Genomic DNA, 22,836 nt, shown 5'->3' on the forward strand with positions numbered 1-22,836 from the left:
CTGTGTTGAATGTTATAAATCTATTTTGCTCTTTAAATTCAGGTGTCCCACTTTTTGGGAGCAAAATCATTTATGTATAAACATCCAAAAGTCTTTTTATGTTTATAGTAATTTTCTCAACAACACAAATCTGTAAATTTCTCAGTTGTATTTCATCTAAGTTGCATTAATGCATCAATCCAGCAGATGGCACCTGGAATTAACATCTTCAACCAACTTACTAAACTGTAACTAAAATATTTGAAAATGATATTGATAAAGAACACTAAAAAGTTAATATAAATAGCACTTTGTGTGCATTTACAATATTTGATATTTTGGTTTATGTTATAGATCACATCTATCAGTATGTATTTGCAGTAGAGAGAGAGAGAGAGAAATAAATCTTTCTAATTACTATACAGTACAGTTACATGAGTCATGTCGTCTGTGTATTGAAATATTTTTTCCTTGAACTGGAACTCTTTTGAAAGGATTTTCATGTTCTTGTTTATTTTTGAGAAGCAGTACAGTAAAATGCAACGCATTTTAAATGATGTATCTTAATGTTTAATCTTAACGAATTTGGTATAGGACATAAATATGATGTACTCTCCACAAGCTTCTCCATAAAGGGTAAATAAAAGTCATAAAAATAACTCGAGTATCTTTAGTGCATGCAATGAGAAACATACTAAAACCAAAACTAAGAACGGAATAGAAACTTACTGCCATCGTTGTAAACTACCACAGCCACAGTAACTGCCCCCTAGCGTGCGTTTGTCTCTTATCAGTCATGATTAGATTTGGGTGTGGAGATTATTCTAGGACTTTCCAGGGCAACATCTGCCCACGTCACAGGTATACGGCTGTTGAATTGTTTATTTTTTGAGCTTGGTCAATTTTGTTAGGTTTGGGAATAAACTCAGATGTCCGTGAATCAGTTTTACAGGTCTGTGGTGATTCCTCTGGAGGACGCCTTAGAAACTATGCTTAGAACCTGCTGCTAGCACTAATGGGTGAAGTGAGTTCACCTCTGAGTGAGTTCACGTAGTGTAACAGCGCAGCGCTTCTGGGTTGTACGCCAAAACGTAGGCTCACTATTGGCCAGCATCACACACATGGCCAATGGTGAGCCTACGTTCTGACATGCAACCCAGAAGCGCTGCGCTGTTAAACAACGTGAACTCACTCAGAAGCCCACACAGAAGAAAATAAATAGTTGAATAAAGTCGTTATTTTTGTTTGTTTTTGCGCACAAAAATGGTTCTCGTCGCTTGATAAACTTATGGTTGAGCCACTATAGTCACTATTTTAAACATTGTCTTTACTAACTTTCCGTCTTTACTAATTTTCATTTTTGGGTGAACTAGGCTAACCCTTTAAGATACATCAGTGAACTGTACATAGATAAATGTAATAAAAGCTTCAGTTACATTGTCGATTACATAATGTATACATTTCAAACTCCATATATAAAAAAACTCCATCTCCAGTCCCATTTTGCTGACCTTGTTTCGTTGTTTGATTGTTTTATAGACAATGTAATAACCACTTGCAAGGCCCCGAAAGGTAGTAAATGCATCGTTAAAATAGCCTAGTCCATGTGACTAGTGGTTCAACCTTAATGTTATGAAGCGACGAGAATACTTTTTGTGTGCAAAAAACAGTTTTTTTTTTTTTTTTTTTTAAATGAATCAAGTTGTGATAAAGGATCCCCTGTTTGGTTTCTGTGGGCTTGGTTTCGGTTGGTTAGGGAACCAACAGACAAAGCTTCCTATAAATCTTTTGGTAACACTTTATTTTACTGTGTCCTTGTTACTATTACATGTAGTTCCATAGTAATTACTATAAATTGTGCATAATTACATTCAACTAACCATAAACCACACAATATTCCTAACATTAAGTAGTTAATAATAATTATTACTCAGTACTTAAATGTATAATTTCATTGTAACACAGACACCTTAAAATAAAGTGTAACCTTTTTTTAACCCTTAACCGCATACCTCAGGTCTTTAGTGACCCGGGTCGTCATTCACCACCCTCCTCCTCATTAAGTTATAAACAATATAACAAGAAAAAAAAAAATGTCTTAAGACAAGTCACTGGTGTTGCTTTCTATTTACTAAGAAACTGAGCCTGGTAAGGAGAAGGAGGAGTTTATACAGGAAATGCTGTAGGTTATTTAAGCAAGAGGAAGCAGAGATCAGTCTTTTCTATCCTGCAGACTGTTGTCTGAGATGGAGCGGAATGACTTTACTTGTATGCTGTGATCTAGTTGCAGTCTGGTGAGTGATCATGTCTATTTTTTGCTTTTTAAAACTTGCAGCAGTAATAATTGCATAATGTTTTAATCATTTATCTTTTTTCTGTGACATCTTTACTGACTAAAAAGTAAGGGCGTTGTCCTTGAAGAATATAATGAATAAAATCTCCACCCGTTTGTCAAATTAAATCATAATCCGTTGAAAAAGTTCTGTCTAAGAGATCTAGAGACCTACATTTTTATTGTAGTCTGAAGAAAACCGAAACTGAATGGGGGAGAAATAAAAGGAAAACACTTCCTGGTTGATTGACAAATTCTTGATTATTTGTGATTACATGCACAGACTTATCAAGCTGATTATATATATATATATATTTTTGGATTTAGTTAATAATCAATGGTATTAATGTTATTTCTCCGTCTCCTTTCAATTTTAGCTGCCACCAGATGACTGCATACAAGTCGAGACGTCACGCTGCCGAAGGATCTCTTTTGCTTGCGTTTCATTTTTGTAAGTAGATTTCACTGTAAATTCTTCTCTTTTTTTTTACTGAGATCAGATGGAAGTTTTAGATATAATAATGTTGTCATTTCATGTTTTGATTTTAAGGAGGAGAGGAGGAGAACCAATCTGCCAAGGGATTCGGCACTCGGGTCCACTGCCCTGTTCTAGTGCATTCTCTGGCAACATTGGATGCCTGGCTGGGGTCCAGTGGACCTGGAGTGGGCAGCACCAGACCCATGACCTGCTGGCGAAGCACCAGTACAACTAGAAGCAACCGAAGACGAAGCCAAAAACTATCCCCTAAACTATTTTTTCTTTGGTCGGCTTCTGGTTGTCTGTTGCTTGGTTACAGGTTATGGGGATGACCTGCTGTAAAACCAACCATGTTTTGTATAAAGGCTGACTGCAACTTTTTCCCAAAAAAAATAAAAAAAATAAAAATGGAAAAACCTGTTGAACTAAAATGAATATCTGTGTTTTATTTTATTTGAGTAGCTTATACGCAGTCTGGAAAAGTATGGAAAAAAGAAAGCTGAGTATGGAAAAATATTTGCATTTGAAGCCTATTTAGTTTTCTATAAAAGAAAATTAAGAATTGAATGAAAATACATGTATCATACAAGAAGTGTGTTTTCATATCAGCTTAGTGATTGTCAAACATGACTAAATGAATTCAAGGTGCACTTTTTCGTTATACAAAAATGCAGGTTATAAGCGTTTTTGGTTTCTTCTCGCAATATTCTTAGCATGGCATTACAGAGCCTCTAAAAGGACCTTTGAAAAAAATATATATACAGACCCATTCCAAAAAATTAGAATATCATGGAAAAGTATATTTATTTCCATAATTCCATTCAAAACGTTAAACTTCCATAGATTATAGATTCAGGGCCCACAACTTTAAACGATTTCAAGTATTTAGTTGTTTACTTGTACATAATTTGGGCTTCCAGCTCATAAAACCCACGAAAACAGGATTTCAAAAAATTAGAATATTACATGAAATCACACAGTAATTACACAGTGATACCATGGTCATTGAACCAGGTTTTGGTTATTTTGGCAGTGTGGGCAGGTGCAAATCCTGCTGGAAAATGAAGGAAGCATGAAGTGCTCTGAAAATGTCCTGGTAGACGGCTGCGTTGACTCTGGATTTAATAAAGCACAGTGGACCAAATAAATAAATAAATAAACTTTTCCATGATATTCAAATTTTTCGGAAAGGGTCTGTATATACAGACTTTCGTGTGTGCACGAGAAACCATTAATCTTAGTGTTTCGAACATAAAAAAATTAAAATTCGGGGGGATTCATACAACATTTGGACCCCATTAACTTCCATTGTTCCATTTTTTTGTTCTACCTTCATTTAATCTGAGTTTTAAACATGCAGATGTCAATGATATTTTATCATCCACATTTATGAACATTATCTTTATAACCCTTTACCTTATTCTGTGGCCAAAGGTGTAAACAAAACCTGACACCACAAAAACCCTGCTGATCTCAAACAGAGAAAGAAATCCTAAAATAGCATAAAGCAACTACAGAAACACTTTACAATATAGTCTCATTTGCTAGCTGGCATTATTTAATGCATTACCTAACAAGAACTAACAGAGTAGCCTAATATATTTACAGCATTTAGTAATCTCTGTTGTGCATTCATGTTATTTCACAGTACATTCAGAGACAATGTTTGATTTGCAATGGCCATCAGTTAACATTAATAAATTCATTCCTTATTAGTTCATGCTAATGCTAGTAATGTTAACAAATTGAACCTTAGTATCGAAATTTCTGGTAAGTACTGTTTTCATTTTTTTAGAAATCGTGTTAGGGAGAAACCTGTTGAAATCATTTCCTGAGGATGGGCAGACAGAAGAACAGAAACTTACTGAGAAATCAAAACCTATGAAAACCAGGGCAACAGCAGTTCTCAGATCAGTTGAGGGTGGGAACAGTGTACTAGTATAAATTACAGAGACACATTGATGACACTTCATGAGAGCCTCCTGCTGACGGATTAGCAGGGTAAGAGATCATTCTAACAATTATTATTATTACTTATTATGATTATTATTTAGAATAAAGTGTTTTCTATCATCACAATGAAAGGATTTTGTAATGCAAATTTTATTTTGGTGGTTTGTCGCTGTGTAACCTGGAATCTGAATCCTCTTAACAGGTCTATGGTGGTTCCTCTGTGGGAGACGCCATGAAACCTTGAGTGATCTCGTCGCACTAATATGTGAGTACCGGTATACCGGATATTTCAAACTTTTTTTGAGCTTCTTTAAAAGACATCAGTGAACTAAACATAAACAACACCTTGCAATGTTACATCTAATGATTTATTTAAATGCATTATTGTTATATAATTGTCATACAATTTGTATTTGACAACATCTGCAGTTCCTGTATCTGAATGGTTTTATTGTTTGTTGTAGCATCATGAAGGAGGATCTCATCTCCTGCTGCCAGGGGCAGGATCATCTGGCCCACCACCAATCAGAGGGGAAACTCTCTACCTCTGTTTTGCGTTGGTGTACAGATGCGCAGAGGCCAGCGCCGTAATTTTACGAAGCCTGACATCTTGGATGAAGCCTCAAGTCTACATATGGAAAAGAAACCACGTACCATTGCATGTAATGCTAAAAATGAACCTTAAGTGAACCTTTCTGCATTGCTTGGTTCAGCTGGTCCGGGGCCCAGCTCATAAAACAAATAGCCCCGGAACAAAATTTAACAATAAATAAAAATAGTAAAATTTGCAACAACTTCATATTGTACTGTTGTTTTTTTTGCCAATGTTTGATGAATTTGTAGTAACTAACCATAGCATTTTTATTTTTTAATTATAGCAATTGAAGAACATTCAAAAATGAAATCAATGGTAAAACAGTACATCAATATAAACAGTGTATATTATATAAAGTATTGATGTTGTGATGGATTTTTTTTTTTTTTTTTTTTTTTTAATAACATACATATGCTTTTGAATCCTATATGTTTCCAAACCCTTTGGGGGAAAAAAACTCAGTCAGGGTGTGTTAGTGAATCATGTCCGAATATAACAAAAGGGGAAGTGACTAGACAGATGTTTAAATATACTGTATAAACTCATGACTTAGACAAAGCTTCTATCTAGTAACAGAAGGGTTTGCTGAATAAGAACGAATCACATTGTAGAAAAATTATGTAATGAATCATGTCACCTTTGCCATGCTCCTATTCTATAAAAACTGTTGTATTCTTTTTGCTGGTGGGATTCTCTCTGAAATTGGTCTGAGATCCTCCGGCCGTGATTAAAGCATATTCGAAGGCATTGTCTGGAGTCTGTTAATAATGCGCAGCAAGTTAGTGAGTGAAGCTTAGACGCTTTGATAGTGTTACAGGAAAAGGGACGAGCAAAACAGGATTTAAACACGATCATATGCCACTGTCAATCACTGTTTTATCAAACTATCTTTGCTTATTATAATTCAGCTGGTCCCATTTTATATTAAGTGTCTTTAACTGTACTAACATTTAAATGAATCACTTGATACAATGCAATTATTGTGTACATACATGATTTTACATTGTACGTCTATTTGAAAAATACCTGCATGTAATTACAGATTTAATTAATTTCTGTAATTACATCTAAAAATTACACTGTTGACCCTTCCCTTACCCCTTAAACATAACTATACAACCAAACCTGTCCCTAACCTTACCCATATCCCAACTCAATAGCTGCCAAAGTGTTTTCAAATACAACTGTAGCAGGTGCATGCAGATAGGAAGATGAAGACGTAGACACAGAAGATGAAGATTCAAACGGGCAACTTTACTTATAATAATCCAACAGGTAGCAATCGATACAAAAAACACAAACACACGCACACACACACACACACACACACACACACACACACACACACACACAAACACACACTGTTGTATCTGAATTGTTCACTGGATTCAGAAACTCCCTCTAAACCAAATATTTACTTTCTTTTCTGTGAAAACATCTAATCTAACATCTAATTGGCTGCTGCTGGTCACCATATTTGCATTATTTGATGAGGTGTGAACAGTTTCTGTAGGAAGAGTATAAATAATGGATGAAGATCCACTTCTCCTTAAATAAGGCTGCAAATCTCCAAAACTTCAAAAAAACCATTTTTTAATGATTTATTTCAATAAATTTAGAAGCATATGGTAAACAATGTTGTTATTATTGCAAATCAACATTCATCATTAAGTATGTGTGGGTCGGGTCCATTTTTAATTATGTGAAAACAACCAAATACATGCTTTATGAAATGATGTGCTGTTTAACATTGTAAGTGGTAGAAATTAGAATTTTTAATCAATGTTAACATTGTTACAGTAACTTTTCCAAAATCTAATCAGACTTAGTTTACTTTTACAAGGTTTTTGTGTTTTTTAGTTTTAGTTTTGTTTTTTAGTTTTTGCAGTAAATAACATCACGATATCTAAATCATTTATTTGTGAACTCAACTTCCGTAATTTTCAGCAATGGAATGCAGCGAAGTGTCACTGCAGATAAAGTAGGCTTTAAAAACAGGTCTTGTAGGTATGACTGGCAAATGGCACTATATATCGGGACTTAGAATTTAATTAAACTTAGAGTAATTAAAATATAATGAGATAGCATTATGCTAAAATATTATGGTAGATATACATATATAAGTATATGTTTGTGCATTCACAGTTCAGGCTATTGTTTTGTGTGCACATCTGTAGAGAATGTGTTCATCAGAAGAATTGCCCCCTATCTTAGGTTTAAGGTGGAGCAGAAAACACACACACACACACACACACACACATGCACGCACGTGCACACGCACACGCACACACACACACACACACACACACACACACACAGCAGTCAACATTTGAAGTGGATCAAAGAAGTTAATCATAGACAAGAATGGGTTTTGTTCAAAATCCATGTATAACTTTGATGAAAGGTTTTAATCCACATCAAATGTTGACTACTGTATGCACAGTGAAATAAATATTGCTATAAGTACAATTTTAGTAGAATAAATGTAAGTATAATAAAAATATAAGTATTCTTTAAAAAATAAGTTGAAATAATGCAAACTGATGACTATAACAAACGCACAGACTATGTGGAAGAAACTGTACATAAATTAATGTTCTAGAGCACTCCACCTGAAACCTGAGATAAGGCACTTCCTCTTAAACAAACACAGGTGCACACAAAACAATAGCCTGAACTGTGAGTTAAAGGTGGCACGCACAAACAGAAAATTTATATTTAACTAAGAATATATACATAGAATGTATGTATCTACAATAATATTATAGCAGATGCTTTCTCATTATATTTTAATTACTCATTAAAATAAAATAAAAAAAAATATATATATAGGATATATATATATATATACTGTATATATTTAGTGACAATGCCTGTCCTCCATTACTGTAACAGATCTTATCCGAGGGGAGTGATGAAGAGGAGGACGGTGATGATGATGGAGAAGTTGATGTACATTCTGGAGTAAGCGTCTGTTGCCAAGGATAGATTGCTCAGTCTTTGACTCATAGTAGGCTGGATCCACAAAAAAGTGTATTTGCTGATATAAGCCTGCATATATTTGCTGTATTTGCTGATATGTATTGCTGAAGCAAACACACATATTCTGTTGTGACATCTTCGTGGCAAACCTGACACGTATGATTTCCTCACAACAATCCTGCTGTTATGTGCAAGGCCATCGCTTTTCTTCAGAAAACCTTAGCGTTTGTGTCTGTTTGTGCAACACTGAAGAAACGATGGAGAAAAGAATGAATTGTTCATGGAGAGGTGATGACCTGATGGTTAAAGAGCTGCTGGTACAGAGGCAGAAAAATGTGAGCCAGTTATTTCTGTGATTACAAACTTCTTCCATCGCCATTGTGCCATCTAGCAACACACATGACTCCAAAAACTTTTAAGCTGGACTGATTGTTTCTGCATGTATATTATCTGTAGTTACAGCAGTCAAGCATTTGTTTGAAATACAAACTGGACGGGCATATGTACAGTATTTATGAAAATGTTTTACATTGCTTTTTTACATTGCTATAAATGGAAGGTCAATGCCCATTTGAAGGCCAGATGTATTTTTTATTGTTACATGTCCACTAGGATACACTCCTAGTGGAAAAGGGTTCTTTAGATTATTAAAATTGTCTAGAATAAATGGTTCTTTTAACAACTGTTCAAGGTTCTTTAGGGTGCCAAAAATGGTTCCTCTGTGGCATGACTGCGAAACCCCCTTTTATAACCTTTATTTTTATGAGTGTAGGGTTCACATGCCCTCTGATATACAGACTGGCCTGCAGTAATCCGGTGGATCAAATATCTTACTAACTGTGGCACTGTTGCAGTGCTGTTAAACAAAAGTTACACAACATTGGGTAACTTATAGTGGCTGTATTGAGAAATTATCTCATACAAAACTGTCCGAATCAAAGGACCTTTAGATCTAGCCAGAAGTGAATCCGCTAATGCCGTTTTGGCATCAGCGGCTTTCATTGAGTATAGCCCGCTTGGTTTGTAGCAATAGGGACATTAGTTCTTCGTTCAAATACAATTTGTTTTGTCTTTGTGAATGTGCTAATGTGCTACAGGCAACTCCCTCTTAATAAAATGTAAAACATATTTTGTCTGTGTGTGTTTTTTCCCCCCTGATCTAGCCAATAGTTTAATATTTTAGTCTTTGTCATGTTGTTTGGCTCCATTTTGAAGACTTTGGGGTAAATGAAAGCATTCTAATTAAAGGTATAGTGGAGGATTTTGCCGAATTTTAGAAAAGTTCGCGACTGAGGCATCAGTGGGAAGCCCAACCTGTGCTTTTAGCGCACGCCAGCGTGTGAAAAATTCTCCCAAAAACACTCTGGTCTTGTTTCTTTCTTCAGAGGCCTTTCTCTTCTTGTCATACAATTCGTAGACACTCTTTCTCTTATGACCCTCAGACATTTTAAAAAAACCCGGTGAGAACGGCGAGCTTCAATGAATGGCTGAAACCTTAGCTCACCACACACATACACCCGAAAGTGCGCATGCGCAGAAAGCGAAAACTATCTAGGGACGAGCACGTACGACGGCCTTACGTAAACATATCACCAGAATGATTGACAACTAGGAGGACCAATAGTCTTGATGATCCACCCGGAAAAAGAAAATCCTCCACTATACCTTTAAGGTCCATAAAATGTAAGTTACTTAGTACTAAGTTATTTATTTTTTATTTTATTTTTTTATACCATTATAGTATTTATTCATATTTTGAATTAGCTTTTATTTTTATAATACCTTTAATTTTTCAGTTTTAGTTTACTGTAACAACAATGGTTAATAAATGTTTTTGTGATGTAAAAATCATATCAGAACTTTTGTGCTTTTATTGTAAAAATGACAACCTATGCAATGCCACTGAAAAACAAAGTGACACATTTCAGGGAAAAATTTAAAATAAGAACTACTGCATAAGTGTGAACTTTGATTTTATTACAGCACCCAGTCCTTTTTGGATATGAGTCTATCAGCTTGGAACATCTTAACTTGGGAGTATTTTTCCATTCATCTTTGCAAAAACATTCCGCATCTTCTGTGCACGGCCCTTTTTAAAGTGTCATGACCAGTTAAGACTAATGAATGGTGTAAGTATTCTTCGTTCTTTATTCATGCTAATGAAAATGGAACCTTATTGTAAAAGGCTATTACTGAAATGACTAATACTGGCAAGTACCGTTTACATTTTTGAGAGCTGTTGAAATAATTTCCCAAGCCAGATTTCTACCAGCCCCAATTTTTTATATTCTCAAACAATATTTATAATAAAACAAAAGTGTTCTGATCCTAGAAAGGGATGCAAAGCAATTGGTCAGTGATACATCCCATTGGCATGATTGGGCAGTATATATCAAAAAACGTACCAATGTGAACAAAAGAGCAAGAAAATAAGAGAGATGACTTCACCACCACTCATCACACAAATTAAATACTTCTCAAGGGTCTTTGCAGATGATAAAAATGTTGATAATAATAGTAACAATAATTTAAAAAGAAACAAGTAAAGAAGCTTAAGGAGGGGCTAAGGCCAAAATAACAAAGATAAAGTAAACTGGGAGTAAGAAAGTCGAAATAATCTATCAAGTAAACAACAAAACTAATTCCTGACTTCCTTATAAACCCGAGAAAAATAGCACCCACCTCCCTACTGCTTCTCAATCAATAACAATAAAACTACAACACGTCAACTTTGGCTGCCACCACAGCAGGAGCAACAGGTTTTCTTAAAACAATATAGCTCAGTGTCTTTCTTTGCACAACCATTTCCTTCTGCTTAAATACAGGCTCCTCTAGAGGATAGGGAGAAGCACAGGAAAACAGGCAGGAAAACAACATTTCCCAGCAGGCTGTTAGCCAGCAGGAGAAATATCAACACACACGTTCCCAATAAAAATAAAACCAAAATAAATATATGACCTGGGACATAACAGTCAGAAAAATGTGTTATCTTAGCAAAGAGGAGTTCATTTTAGTGGATGTTATATTAACTAATGAAGTATTAACAAAAATGCTGTGTCATTCACCAAGAATAACAAACCCGTCCTGTAGAGGGATGGGCGGACAGAAGAACAGAAACTTACCAAGAAATCGAAACCTATGAAAACCAGGGCAACAGCAGTTCTCAGATCAGTTGAGGGCGGGATCAGTGTAATAGTATAAATTACAGCGACACACATTGATCTGTCCTTTTATGAGAGCCTCTTGCTGATGGATCAACAGGGTAAGAGATAATTTCTCACAATTACTATTACTTAAGATTATTATTTAATAGAATAATGTTATGAATAATGAATAACTTTAATGAATAAAAAGTTTTCTTAAAGTGTTTCACAATGAAAGGATTTTATAATGCAAATTTTATTTTGGTGGTTTGTCGCTGTGTAACCTGGAATCTGAATCCTCTTAACAGGTCTATGGTGGTTCCTCTGTGGGAGACGCCATGAAACCTTGAGTGATCTCGTCACACTAATGTGTGAGTAGGCCTATACCAGATATTTCAAACTCCTTTTTTTTTTAGCTATACTGTAAAAGACATTAGTGAACTAAACAAACAAACCTCGCAATGTTACATCTAAATGACTTCTTTCAAATGCAATATTGTTATATAATTGTACCAAATGTTGGTATTTGACACCATCTGCAGTTCCTGTATCTGAATGGTCTTATTGTTTGTTGTAGCATCATGAAGGAGGCGGATCTCATGTAAATCCTCGCTGCCACGGGCGGGGTCATCTGGCCCAGCAACATTCAGAGGGGAAACTCTCTGTTTTGCGTTGGTGTCTAGATGCGCAGAGGCCAGCGCCGTACTGCTGCGAAGCCTGACATCTTACGCGAAGCCTCAAGTCTACAACAAAGTCTTTACAAAGTGAAAAACCAACCAGAAAAAAATCCTACCAATGCATAATGCTAAAAGTGAACCGAGAAACCTCTTTGACATTACCGTCTCATGAATAATGCTACAAATGAAAAGTGAACTAAAATGAAGAAGTGTCTTTTTTGGTGAACCCTTCTGCATTGCTTGGTTCGGTTGGTCCGGGGCCCAGCTGATAAAACAAAAGCCCCGGAACAAATTGTAAAAAAAAAAAAAAAAAACTAAATAAAAATAGCAAAATCCGCAACAAAAGTCCATATTGTGCTGTGTTTATTTTTTGTTCATTTGTCCATTTTTTTATGATGTGTTTACTAACGAGAGCACATCTTACAGTATAGGCCAATATGGGAATATTTTTAGGGATTATATAAATATAATAATATATGCACACACATTTTATGTAAACACAAACACTTTTATGTTAGATGTGCTAAATCACGATTAATCGATTTGACAGCACAAATATATATAATAATATATAATATTATAATAATTATATATATATATATATATATATATATATATATATATATATATTGTATGCATGCAATTTGTATAATATTCAAAGTACAAATTTCTAGTAATTGTGCAGTTAATTCTCATATTGTATTTTCAGCAAGTTTTAGAATATTCAATCGCAAGTGTCTTAACTGTGAGTGTAAATGCAATTAAGAAAAATAACATATAAATTATCATTTTGCTACAGTTTTTGCTTGAACATATTAAACATATCTAATAATTTCTTTAATACATTTTCATTTTGCAGCTTATAAAGCATTAAAATATGTATTCAATTTACATATTAAAACTAGTGTTTGAAATGGCAAATGTAAATTATAATTGAATTATCATTCTCATTGTGCACCAAACGTTGCACAAATGTAATGGAAAAGGTAAATGTAAATACAGAAATGGATTGCCATTTTACATATTGCATTGTCATTTGCACATTACATTTCAAATTGAATATTGCTTCCATAGTCTTGTAGTATCTTGACTAAGAGACACAACATCAAATTTTAATCATATTCAAGAAACAGCAGAACAGATAATTCATCTCTTCCGTCAGCACTTAATAAACTTTTGCTTAATCTCTCCCTGTTACGATTTCTGAAACTGTATTGCCTCTTTATGATAAATAAGTCGCTCAGGATAAAATTACTTGCTAAATTAATAAATGTAAAATGTAAATGTTGTTTTGTGTTGTTCACTCAGCTCTGTAGGGAACGTGTTTATCTAAAAGGGTGTGTTACAGGTTTAAGGTGGGGTGACAGAATAGAATCTTAATAGCTCTCATAGTTTCTTCCTATCATGTCAACAAGACTGTCTTTGCTTATCTTACATAATAATAGCATACAGCCGTGTTCTGAATTGTTATGATAAATCACATGATTCGGAAACTCCCTCACAAGCAAAGTTTCGTTTCTGTGAAAACATCGAATGCACTGTGTCTGCACCGGATTGGCTGAAAATTCTCACCAAAATTCTCTGATGAGGTGTGATCCGTTTTCTTTCTGGAAGGAAGAGTATAAATAACGGAGGAATATCTATTTCTGCATAAACTCTGCTGCTGCTCTGAAGCTTAAACAAATCACCAGAATGGTAAGCTTTATGGTTTGATGTTAATATTTTTTCCTAACCTGTGAATTCATTAAGTATGCAAGTTTTCAATGATATGGTCGTGACAACAATCGAATACATGATTTTTGAAGTGATGTGCAATACTGTTTATGTTAGAGGTGTAGCTGTAGCCTAGTAGGATTTTGCATTTTTCTTAATTATATTATAAAGTAGCCTAACTTTTCCACTTCAGCAACCATTTTGAATCACACAACGTGTGGTTTTAGGTTTGACATAGGTTGTCTTTTACACATTGTCTTTACAAACTTTACTGCAGATAACATACTTTTAGAACATATGCATTAATCTGTCTTGTTGGAATAATTGACACAATAGTTTCTGCTGTATTATAACAGATACATATACATTTTAATTACATTATTAATCCTTTGTTTGTGTGTGGCATCTTTAACTCATAGTTCATGTTTGTTTTGTGTTCACCCCACCCCTGTAGTTGTTGAAGAGGGTGTGCCAGAGGTTTTCTTATGTTTTAGATGGGGTGACTCTAGAATCTTCCTTAAATGTCTTCCTATCTATCAATCATGTGATATATGAAACTGACTGTACTTGCTTTCTCTATATAGGCCTATATCAAGTGCTGTATGTATATGGAGTGGGGGCTGCCAGTTTAGGCAATAACTTGTCAAGTTGAAAATACTTAATATTTGAAGTACATATAACTTAACTAAGGCAAAGCAAAAAAATAACTGTAAGTTAAAGGTACACAATGTAACTTTTTTTTAGTACGCCTATAATAAGTGTTTATATTCTGACTATTTTAAACCGGGCGGGATGACAACTGCTGCGGAGTAGCCCAGCACCTGCAGACTAGAGACAAATAGCTCCGGCTACAATGTTCTTCCGCAAGACACATGCAGTTTATTAACCACTAATGTGGCAAAAGTTATATAGTGTACCGTATAGTTGAGTGAACGATTTTTTTACATTATCTAAGCAACCGTGTTTGTCCTGCGTCAACAGATCGTTTCCGAGGGGAGTGATGAAGGGGATGATGATGAAGATGATGATGAAGATGATGGAGGTGCTGGAGTAATTGTCTGCTGCCAGGGGTGGGCAACCGCTTCAGACCTTAAGCCAGTGTTGAGAAAGACCCAATAGTACGCTGGATCCATGAACTGTGTGTACTTGCTGATACAAGCAAGCAGCAGCCAAAGAAACACACAGCTTCTTTTGTGACAAATGTCACGACTCAAGCACCTCCCGCGCCATGTGTGTCCATGGCAAACCTGACACGTAGACCATGATCCTCCATAGGAACGATGGACCTCGCAACTTACCCGCTGTGCAGTGGCAGCACCATCGCTTTTCTTCAGACTGGCTCTGCTTTTGCGTCTGTTTGTGCAACCCTGAAGAAACCATGGAGAGAAGAATGAAATGTACATGGAGAGGTGATGACCTCATGCAAGAGCTGCTGTTCCAGAGGTTGGAAGATGTGAGCCAGTTATTTCTGTCATCACAATCGTCCTCAATCACCATTGTGCCATTGAGCAACGCACATGACTCCAAGTTATTTCAGCAGGACTGACTGTTTCTGCAACAGGTCTACAGTAGTCAAAAATCCATTAAAATACAAACAGAGATGGGCTGGATGGGCATTTTGAAAATGTACCAATGGATGTACTATGTTGCTCACATTTGGGAGGTCAATGCCCCTTTGAAGCCCAGGTGTATTTGTTGTAAGGATATATTCAGACTATGGCTGCTTGATTCAAAGCTCTCCAGTATAACTAACAGAAGGTTTCTGGAGCAGCGAATCAGGGTCAGTGGTAAAAGCCCACTGTTTTATTAGTATTTTATTATCTCACTTCACTCGGCTATAGAGAGCATGCTAATAGCGAGATTACATGTTCACCAGGATAGTGTTCACAGGCACAACGGTTCTGCAAGTTGTGCTGACTTCGTTGAATCCACTGGTTCAGATACCTTACTTACACTACACAATATGACACACTGCTAAATCTCACACACAGGTGTTTTTGCAGTGCTGTTGAACAAAAGTTACAACATATGTAACATACCTGTAATGAGATATGATCTCATACAGAACAGGTCTAGCCCAGAAATGAAGCCTACTAGATGTGACACAACATCAGAGGCCTTCATATCCTATTGAGCACCAATTAGATTCTTTGCTTGGTTCGGTTGGTCCGGGGCCCAGCTGGTAAAACAAAAGCCCTGTAACAAAATGTAAAAAAATGTTAAAAAAAAATTAATAAAAATAGCAAAATCCACAACAAAAGTCCATATTGTGCTGTGTTTATTTTTTGTTCATTTGCAATTTTTTTTATGATGGGTTAACAAATGATAGCACATCTTACAGTATAGGCCAATATGGGAATATTTGTAGGGATTATATAAATATAATAATATACACACATATGTTTACACATATGTAAACACAACCACTGATGTTAAATGTGATAAATCACGATTAATCGATTTAGCACTAATATATATAATAATATATAATATTATGTATATATATATATATATATACACACATACATATATATATATATATACACACACACACACACACACACACACACATATATATATATATATATATATATATATATATATATATATATATATAGTATGCATTCAATTTGTATAATATTCAAAGTACAAATTTCTAGTAATTGTTCAGTTAATTCTCATATTGTATTTTCAGCAAGTTTTAGAATATTTTCCTCTCCCCAAATTCGTCACCACCAAAACACAATAAATAATTTAATAAGAAGGGATATATTGAGCTATTAAGATTTTGTTTACATCTACCTTGTAAATAGCCTATATATATATATATATATATATTTTTTTTTTTTGCTATTTAATTAAAAAAGTCTTCATACGTAAATCAACAATTACAATTTTAACAATTTAAAATTAATGGAATTTGTTGTATTTGGAATAACATTTTTATTTGTAAAAGGCATACAGTTCAGCGCCAACAAAACGAACGAGACTATTTTATTTGGAGCATGTTGGGGGCTGGGTGACCTCAGAATTACCTATAACTATTCTTTTAATATCTAAAAAAACGAAGCAGCACAACAACAACAACAACAAAAAAAAAAAAAAAAAAAAAAAAAATTGTACAGCACAAACCATCACAAACGAAGTAAAAACGATTGATCCTATTTTGCCGACGTTTTGCATTGGATGGGGGCGGGGCCAACTACACGCAGTGATTGTCAGGGAGGGAGGGGACAGGGACGTGATCGGCACGGAATGCATTTTCATTTTTCAATTTGAAATTTTACTATTAAGAAAAAAAAACATATAAATGATCATTTTGCTACAGTTTTTGCTTGAACATATTAAACATATCTAATAATTTCCGTAATACATTTTTCATTTTCATTTTGCAACATAAAGCATTAAAATATGTATTCAATTTAGGCTACATATTAAAACTAGTGTATGAAATGGCAAATGTAATTTATAATTGAATTCATTCTCATTTTGCACCAAACGTTGCACAAATGTAATGGAAAATGTAAATGTAAATACAGAAATGGATTGCCATTTTACATATTGCATTGTCATTTTGCATATTACATTTCAAATTGAATATTGCTTCCATAGTCTTGTAGTATCTTGACTAAGAGACACAAAATCATTTAATCATATTCAAGAAACAGCAGAACAGATAATTAATCTCTTCCGTCAGCACTTAACTGCATCCTGCTAAATGAATAAATAAATAAATAAAATCTTCCCATATGCTTTCACTTTTTCTTGATCTCTCCCTGTTAGCTTCTAAACAATTTCTGAAACTGTATTGCCTCTTTATGATAAATTAGTTGTGTTCCTCATTTGTAAGTCGCTCTGGATAAAACTGTTTGCTAAATTAATAAATGTAAAATGGAAATGTTGTTTTGTGTTGTTCACTCAGCTCTGTAGGGAACGTGTTTATCTAAAAGGGTGTGTTATAGGTTTAAGGTGGGGTGACAGAATGTAATCTTCATTGCTCTCATAGTTTCTTCCTATCATGTCAACAATACTTTGCTTCTCTTACATAATGAATTGTTATGTGATAAATCACATGGTTCGGAAACTCCCTCACAAGCAAAGTTTCGTTTCTGTGAAAACATCGAATGTACTGTGTCTGCACCGGATTGGCTGCTGACATGGGCGTTCTCTGATGAGGTTTGATCCGTTTTCTGGAGAAAGAGTATACATAACGGAGGAATATCTATTTCTGCATAAACTCTGCTGCTGCTCTGAAGCTTAAACAAATCAACAGAATGGTAAGCTTTATGGTTTGTTGTTAATATTTTTTCTAACCTGTGATTTCATAGTTAAGTATGCAAGTTTTCAATGGTCGTGACAACAATCGAATACATGATTTTTGAAGTGATGTGCAATACTGTTTATGTTAGAGGTGTAGCCTAGTAGGATTTTGCATTTTTCTCAATTATATTATAAAGTCGCCTAACTTTTCACAACGTGTGGTTTTAGGTTTGACATTAGGTTGTCTTTTACACATTGTCTTTACAAACTTTACTGCAGATAACATACTTTTAAGGACATATGCATTAATCTGTCTTGTTGGAATAATTGACACAATAGTTTCTGCTGTAATAGCCTATTATAACAGATACTACATTATATATATTAATCCTTTGTTTGTGTGTGGCATCTTAAACTCATAGTTCATGTTTGTTTTGTGTTCACCCCACCCCTGTAGTTGTTGAAGAGGGTGTGCCAGAGGTTTTCTCATGTTTTAGATGGGGTGACTATAGAATCTTCCTTAAATGTCTTCCTATCTATCTATCATTCATGTGATATATGAAACTGACTGTACTTGCTTTCTCTATATAGGCCTATATCAAGTGCTTTATGCATATATGGAATGGGGGCTGCCAGATATGGCAATAACTTATCAAGTTGAAAATACTTAATATTTGAAGTACATATAACTTAACTAAGGCAAAGCAAAATAATAACTATAAGTTAAAGGTACACAATGTCACTTTTTTTTTTTTTAGTACGCCTATAATAAGTGTTTATATTCTGACTATTTTAAACCGGGCGGGACGACAACTGCTGCGGAGTAGCCCACCACCTGCAGACTAGAGACAAATAGCTCCGGCTACAATGTTCTTCCGCAAGACACATGCAGTTTATTAACCACTAATGCGGCAAAAGTTATATAGTGTACCGTTAAGTTGAGTGAACAATTAATTTTTTTTACATGGTATTTATCTAAGCCACCGTGTTTATCCTGCGTCAACAGATCGTTTCCGAGGGGAGTGACGAAGGAGATGATGATGAAGATGATGATGATGAAGATGATGGAGGTGCTGGAGTAATTGTCTGCTGCCAAGGGTAGGCAACCGCTTCAGACCTTAAGCCAGTGTTGAGAAAGACCCAATAGTACGCTGGATCCATGAACTGTGTGTACTTGCTGATACAAGCAAGCAGCAGCCAAAGAAACACACAGATTCTTTTGTGACAAATGTCACAACCCAAGCACCTCCCGCGCCATGTGTGTCCATGGCAAACCTGACACGTAGACCATGATCCTCCATAGGAACGATGGACCTCGCAACTTACCCGCTGTGCAGTGGCAGCACCATCGCTTTTCTTCAGACTGGCTCTGCTTTTGCGTCTGTTTGTGCAACCCTGAAGAAACCATGGAGAGAAGAATGAAATGTACATGGAGAGGTGATGACCTCATGCAAGAGCTGCTGTTCCAGAGGTTGGAAGATGTGAGCCAGTTATTTCTGTCATCACAATCGTCCTCAATCACCATTGTGCCATTGAGCAACGCACATGACTCCAAGTTATTTCAGCAGGACTGACTGTTTCTGCAACAGGTCTACAGTAGTCAAAAATCCATTAAAATACAAACAGAGATGGGCTGGATGGGCATTTTGAAAATGTACCAATGGATGTACTATGTTGCTCACATTTGGGAGGTCAATGCCCCTTTGAAGCCCAGGTGTATTTGTTGTAAGGATATATTCAGACTATGGCTGCTTGATTCAAAGCTCTCCAGTATAACTAACAGAAGGTTTCTGGAGCAGCGAATCAGGGTCAGTGGTAAAAGCCCACTGTTTTATTAGTATTTTATTATCTCACTTCACTCGGCTATAGAGAGCATGCTAATAGCGAGATTACATGTTCACCAGGATAGGGTTCACAGGCACAACGGTTCTGCAAGTTGTGCTGACTTCGTTGAATCCACTGGTTCAGATACCTTACTTACACTACACAATATGACACACTGCTAAATCTCACACACAGGTGTTTTTGCAGTGCTGTTGAACAAAAGTTACAACATATGTAACATACCTGTAATGAGATATGATCTCATACAGAACAGGTCTAGCCCTGAAATGAAGCCTACTAGATGTGACACAACATCAGAGGCCTTCATATCCTATTGAGCACCAATTAGATTCTTGGTTATGTGGCAGGGAATCATTAGAAAGTGATGTATTTAGTTTTTACAGTGATGTTCTTCAGAATGTCATGATTGCAGATGGATTTCTGTGCATTTGTCTGCCTGAATGCATAACGTTCTAATGAGCTACACGGTAACTTCCCCTAAATAAATATGTTGTAAAAAAAAAAGGTCTAGTTTGTGTGTTTTGTTGTTGCTTGTCTCATTGCTATGGTCTCATTTGTTTGGCTACATTGAGCATTCATTTATGCTTATTTCAGTTTATTAATAGTATACTTTTAAACTGAAAATAAGAATGATTTTTATGTACTTCTCTCTATACATGTAGTCAATCTTTTGATCGAGATATACTTAAATATATTTTTTATATTACCAATGTAAAGTATAATTAGTATGCTTACCTTGTAGAGGTGTTTACTCTTTTGTTTGAGTAGCCTATTCAAAAAAAATTTTCCACATAGTTTTACATACAGTCTTATAAACTTACATTGTGTGAAACTAATAAAAAAAAATGTCTTTACATGTATAAAGAAAACTGATATGCTCCTAATTATGAGTATCTGAATTTTTATGTAGGCTAGCCAACTGTTACTTAACTCTTTCCCCGCTGAATTTTCCGCCTATCCATGTTTTCGGTGTTATAAGGTAGGGGGCACTATTACACATCTTCTAGTACAGAATCTCCGGATCAAAAAAACACAGGTGAAGAAAATGCAGAGACAGGTGATAGATTATATAAAAAATAAAATAATGGGATCATCAAACCAACATTAAACAGCCTGTAAACTCAAAACTGTCCAACGTTACCGGATTAAATGTTAACAGGAAGGGTCAACGACTGTGAAGCTTTGGGGGTGTTGATGGACTCGATCTAACGTTACTCCATCGATGTTTTTGATCATCGACATTTGATCCGGATGCAGTCTTTGACAAAAACGTGATTCTGCTGAAAAGATTGAAAAGCTGAAACGTGTCAGCTTTTTGTTTAAAATGTTACTTTTTAAATGAAACTTACCCACTTTCAAGTGTTGATAAAAAAGGAAGCATGAAGCTAGAATAAAATGTTTTTAAATGGAAATATATTACAAAATATTATGGATATATTTATAAAATAATAATACCTAAATAGGAACATTAGTATATTAAAGTGCAAAAATAATATATTAAAACAATAGTAAACTATAAGTATGATGTAATATTCACCTAAAGAAAACTTACAAGTATACTTGTATGAAAGCACTAAACTTGTAGTTTACTGAGAGTATACTTCAAAGTGTAAAATAGTAAACTGTATAATTTTAAGTTCACTTGTAGTAGGCTACAGGTGCAGTATCCCTTATAAGAAAACCCGGAAACTAATCGAGCTCAGCCATCTTGAAGGACATCTCAATTCTCTAATTGCACTACGAGGAGGCGAGGATCGAGGAGTGAGGAGGCTTCCCGAGGAGTTATGAGCGAGGATACACTGGTGTATCCTTTGCAGAAGAGTTTTATCGATAAACGTGACGCACGTATAAATTCTCCTCCTACATCAGTCACAATAATTTTAATTTATACTTTACCTTTGCAGTTTATATAAACCCGACATCTCACATATTTCAACAGGGTATCTTGCTTTATTCATATTTATTATGGATTTCTTAAATAAACAAACTTCAACAACATAAGGGCAGACCCTTTGAGCGTCGAAGTGACGCTCGAGTGATCAAGTATTCCAATGTATAAAAAAGCTGTCATTCGATTCCTCCGTCCTCCTTTTCTTTCCTTGCAGCCTTCCCTCGTATCCTACAGGGGGTGGAGCTGAGACGTGAGGAAAGGAAATGAGGATGCACAAATAAGAAATGTGAAGCTCCCATAGTTGTGAACTAGTGCACTTACACTTATAGTACACTTAAATGTATACTTTTATACTAAGCAGTATTGGAATAGTACTTACAAGTTTACTACTAGTAAATTGATATTATTAGCATACTTACTACATAAATTATACTTAAAAATGTACCTGAACTTTACTTAGGCCTAAGTATACTTTATAAAATGAATTTGAAATATACTTATTTTTCGCAAGGGTATCCTTACAAAAAAGTTAATTTCATTAAGAATACTTTAAGTACAAGTATATTTGTGAGAAGTATATGTATATATATATATATATATATATATATATATATATATATATATATATATATATATACACTCACCTAAATGATTATTAGGAACACCTGTTCAATTTCTCATTAATGCAATTATCTAATCAACCAATCACATGGCAGTTGCTTCAATGCATTTAGGGGTGTGGTCCTGGTCAAGACAGTCTCCTGAACTCCAAACTGAATGTCAGAATGGGAAAGAAAGGTGATTTAAGCAATTTTGAGCGTGGCATGGTTGTTGGTGCCAGACGGGCCGGTCTGAGTATTTCACAATCTGCTCAGTTACTGGGATTTTCACGCACAACCATTTCTAGGGTTTACAAAGAATGGTGTGAAAAGGGAAAAACATCCAGTATGCGGCAGTCCTGTGGGCGAAAATGCCTTGTTGATGCTAG

The 22,836-nt window shown here is 35.2% G+C and overlaps 5 long non-coding RNA genes across 5 annotated transcripts; all 5 read left to right on the forward strand.

Moving 5' to 3' along the window:
• Nucleotides 1-2,136: 2,136 nt before the first annotated feature.
• LOC311290859 lies at nucleotides 2,137-3,220 on the forward strand. Its single transcript, XR_014627463.1, has 3 exons — nucleotides 2,137-2,273; nucleotides 2,689-2,762; nucleotides 2,862-3,220. It is a non-coding gene; the product is annotated as an uncharacterized lncRNA (long non-coding RNA).
• Nucleotides 3,221-4,673: 1,453 nt separating this feature from the next.
• LOC311290839 lies at nucleotides 4,674-6,084 on the forward strand. Its single transcript, XR_014627458.1, has 3 exons — nucleotides 4,674-4,790; nucleotides 4,945-5,007; nucleotides 5,207-6,084. It is a non-coding gene; the product is annotated as an uncharacterized lncRNA (long non-coding RNA).
• Nucleotides 6,085-11,485: 5,401 nt separating this feature from the next.
• Nucleotides 11,486-12,464, forward strand: LOC311291208. The gene is made up of 3 exons (XR_014627515.1): nucleotides 11,486-11,581; nucleotides 11,771-11,833; nucleotides 12,040-12,464. It is a non-coding gene; the product is annotated as an uncharacterized lncRNA (long non-coding RNA).
• Nucleotides 12,465-13,491: 1,027 nt separating this feature from the next.
• On the forward strand, nucleotides 13,492-16,059 carry LOC311290315. The gene is made up of 2 exons (XR_014627358.1): nucleotides 13,492-13,834; nucleotides 14,834-16,059. It is a non-coding gene; the product is annotated as an uncharacterized lncRNA (long non-coding RNA).
• Nucleotides 16,060-17,943: 1,884 nt separating this feature from the next.
• Nucleotides 17,944-20,461, forward strand: LOC311290314. Its single transcript, XR_014627357.1, has 2 exons — nucleotides 17,944-18,129; nucleotides 19,119-20,461. It is a non-coding gene; the product is annotated as an uncharacterized lncRNA (long non-coding RNA).
• The last annotated feature ends 2,375 nt before the right edge of the window (nucleotides 20,462-22,836 follow it).

Source organism: Rutilus rutilus (assembly GCF_951802725.1).
Source record: "Rutilus rutilus genome assembly, chromosome: 5".
NCBI lineage: Eukaryota > Metazoa > Chordata > Actinopteri > Cypriniformes > Leuciscidae > Rutilus > Rutilus rutilus.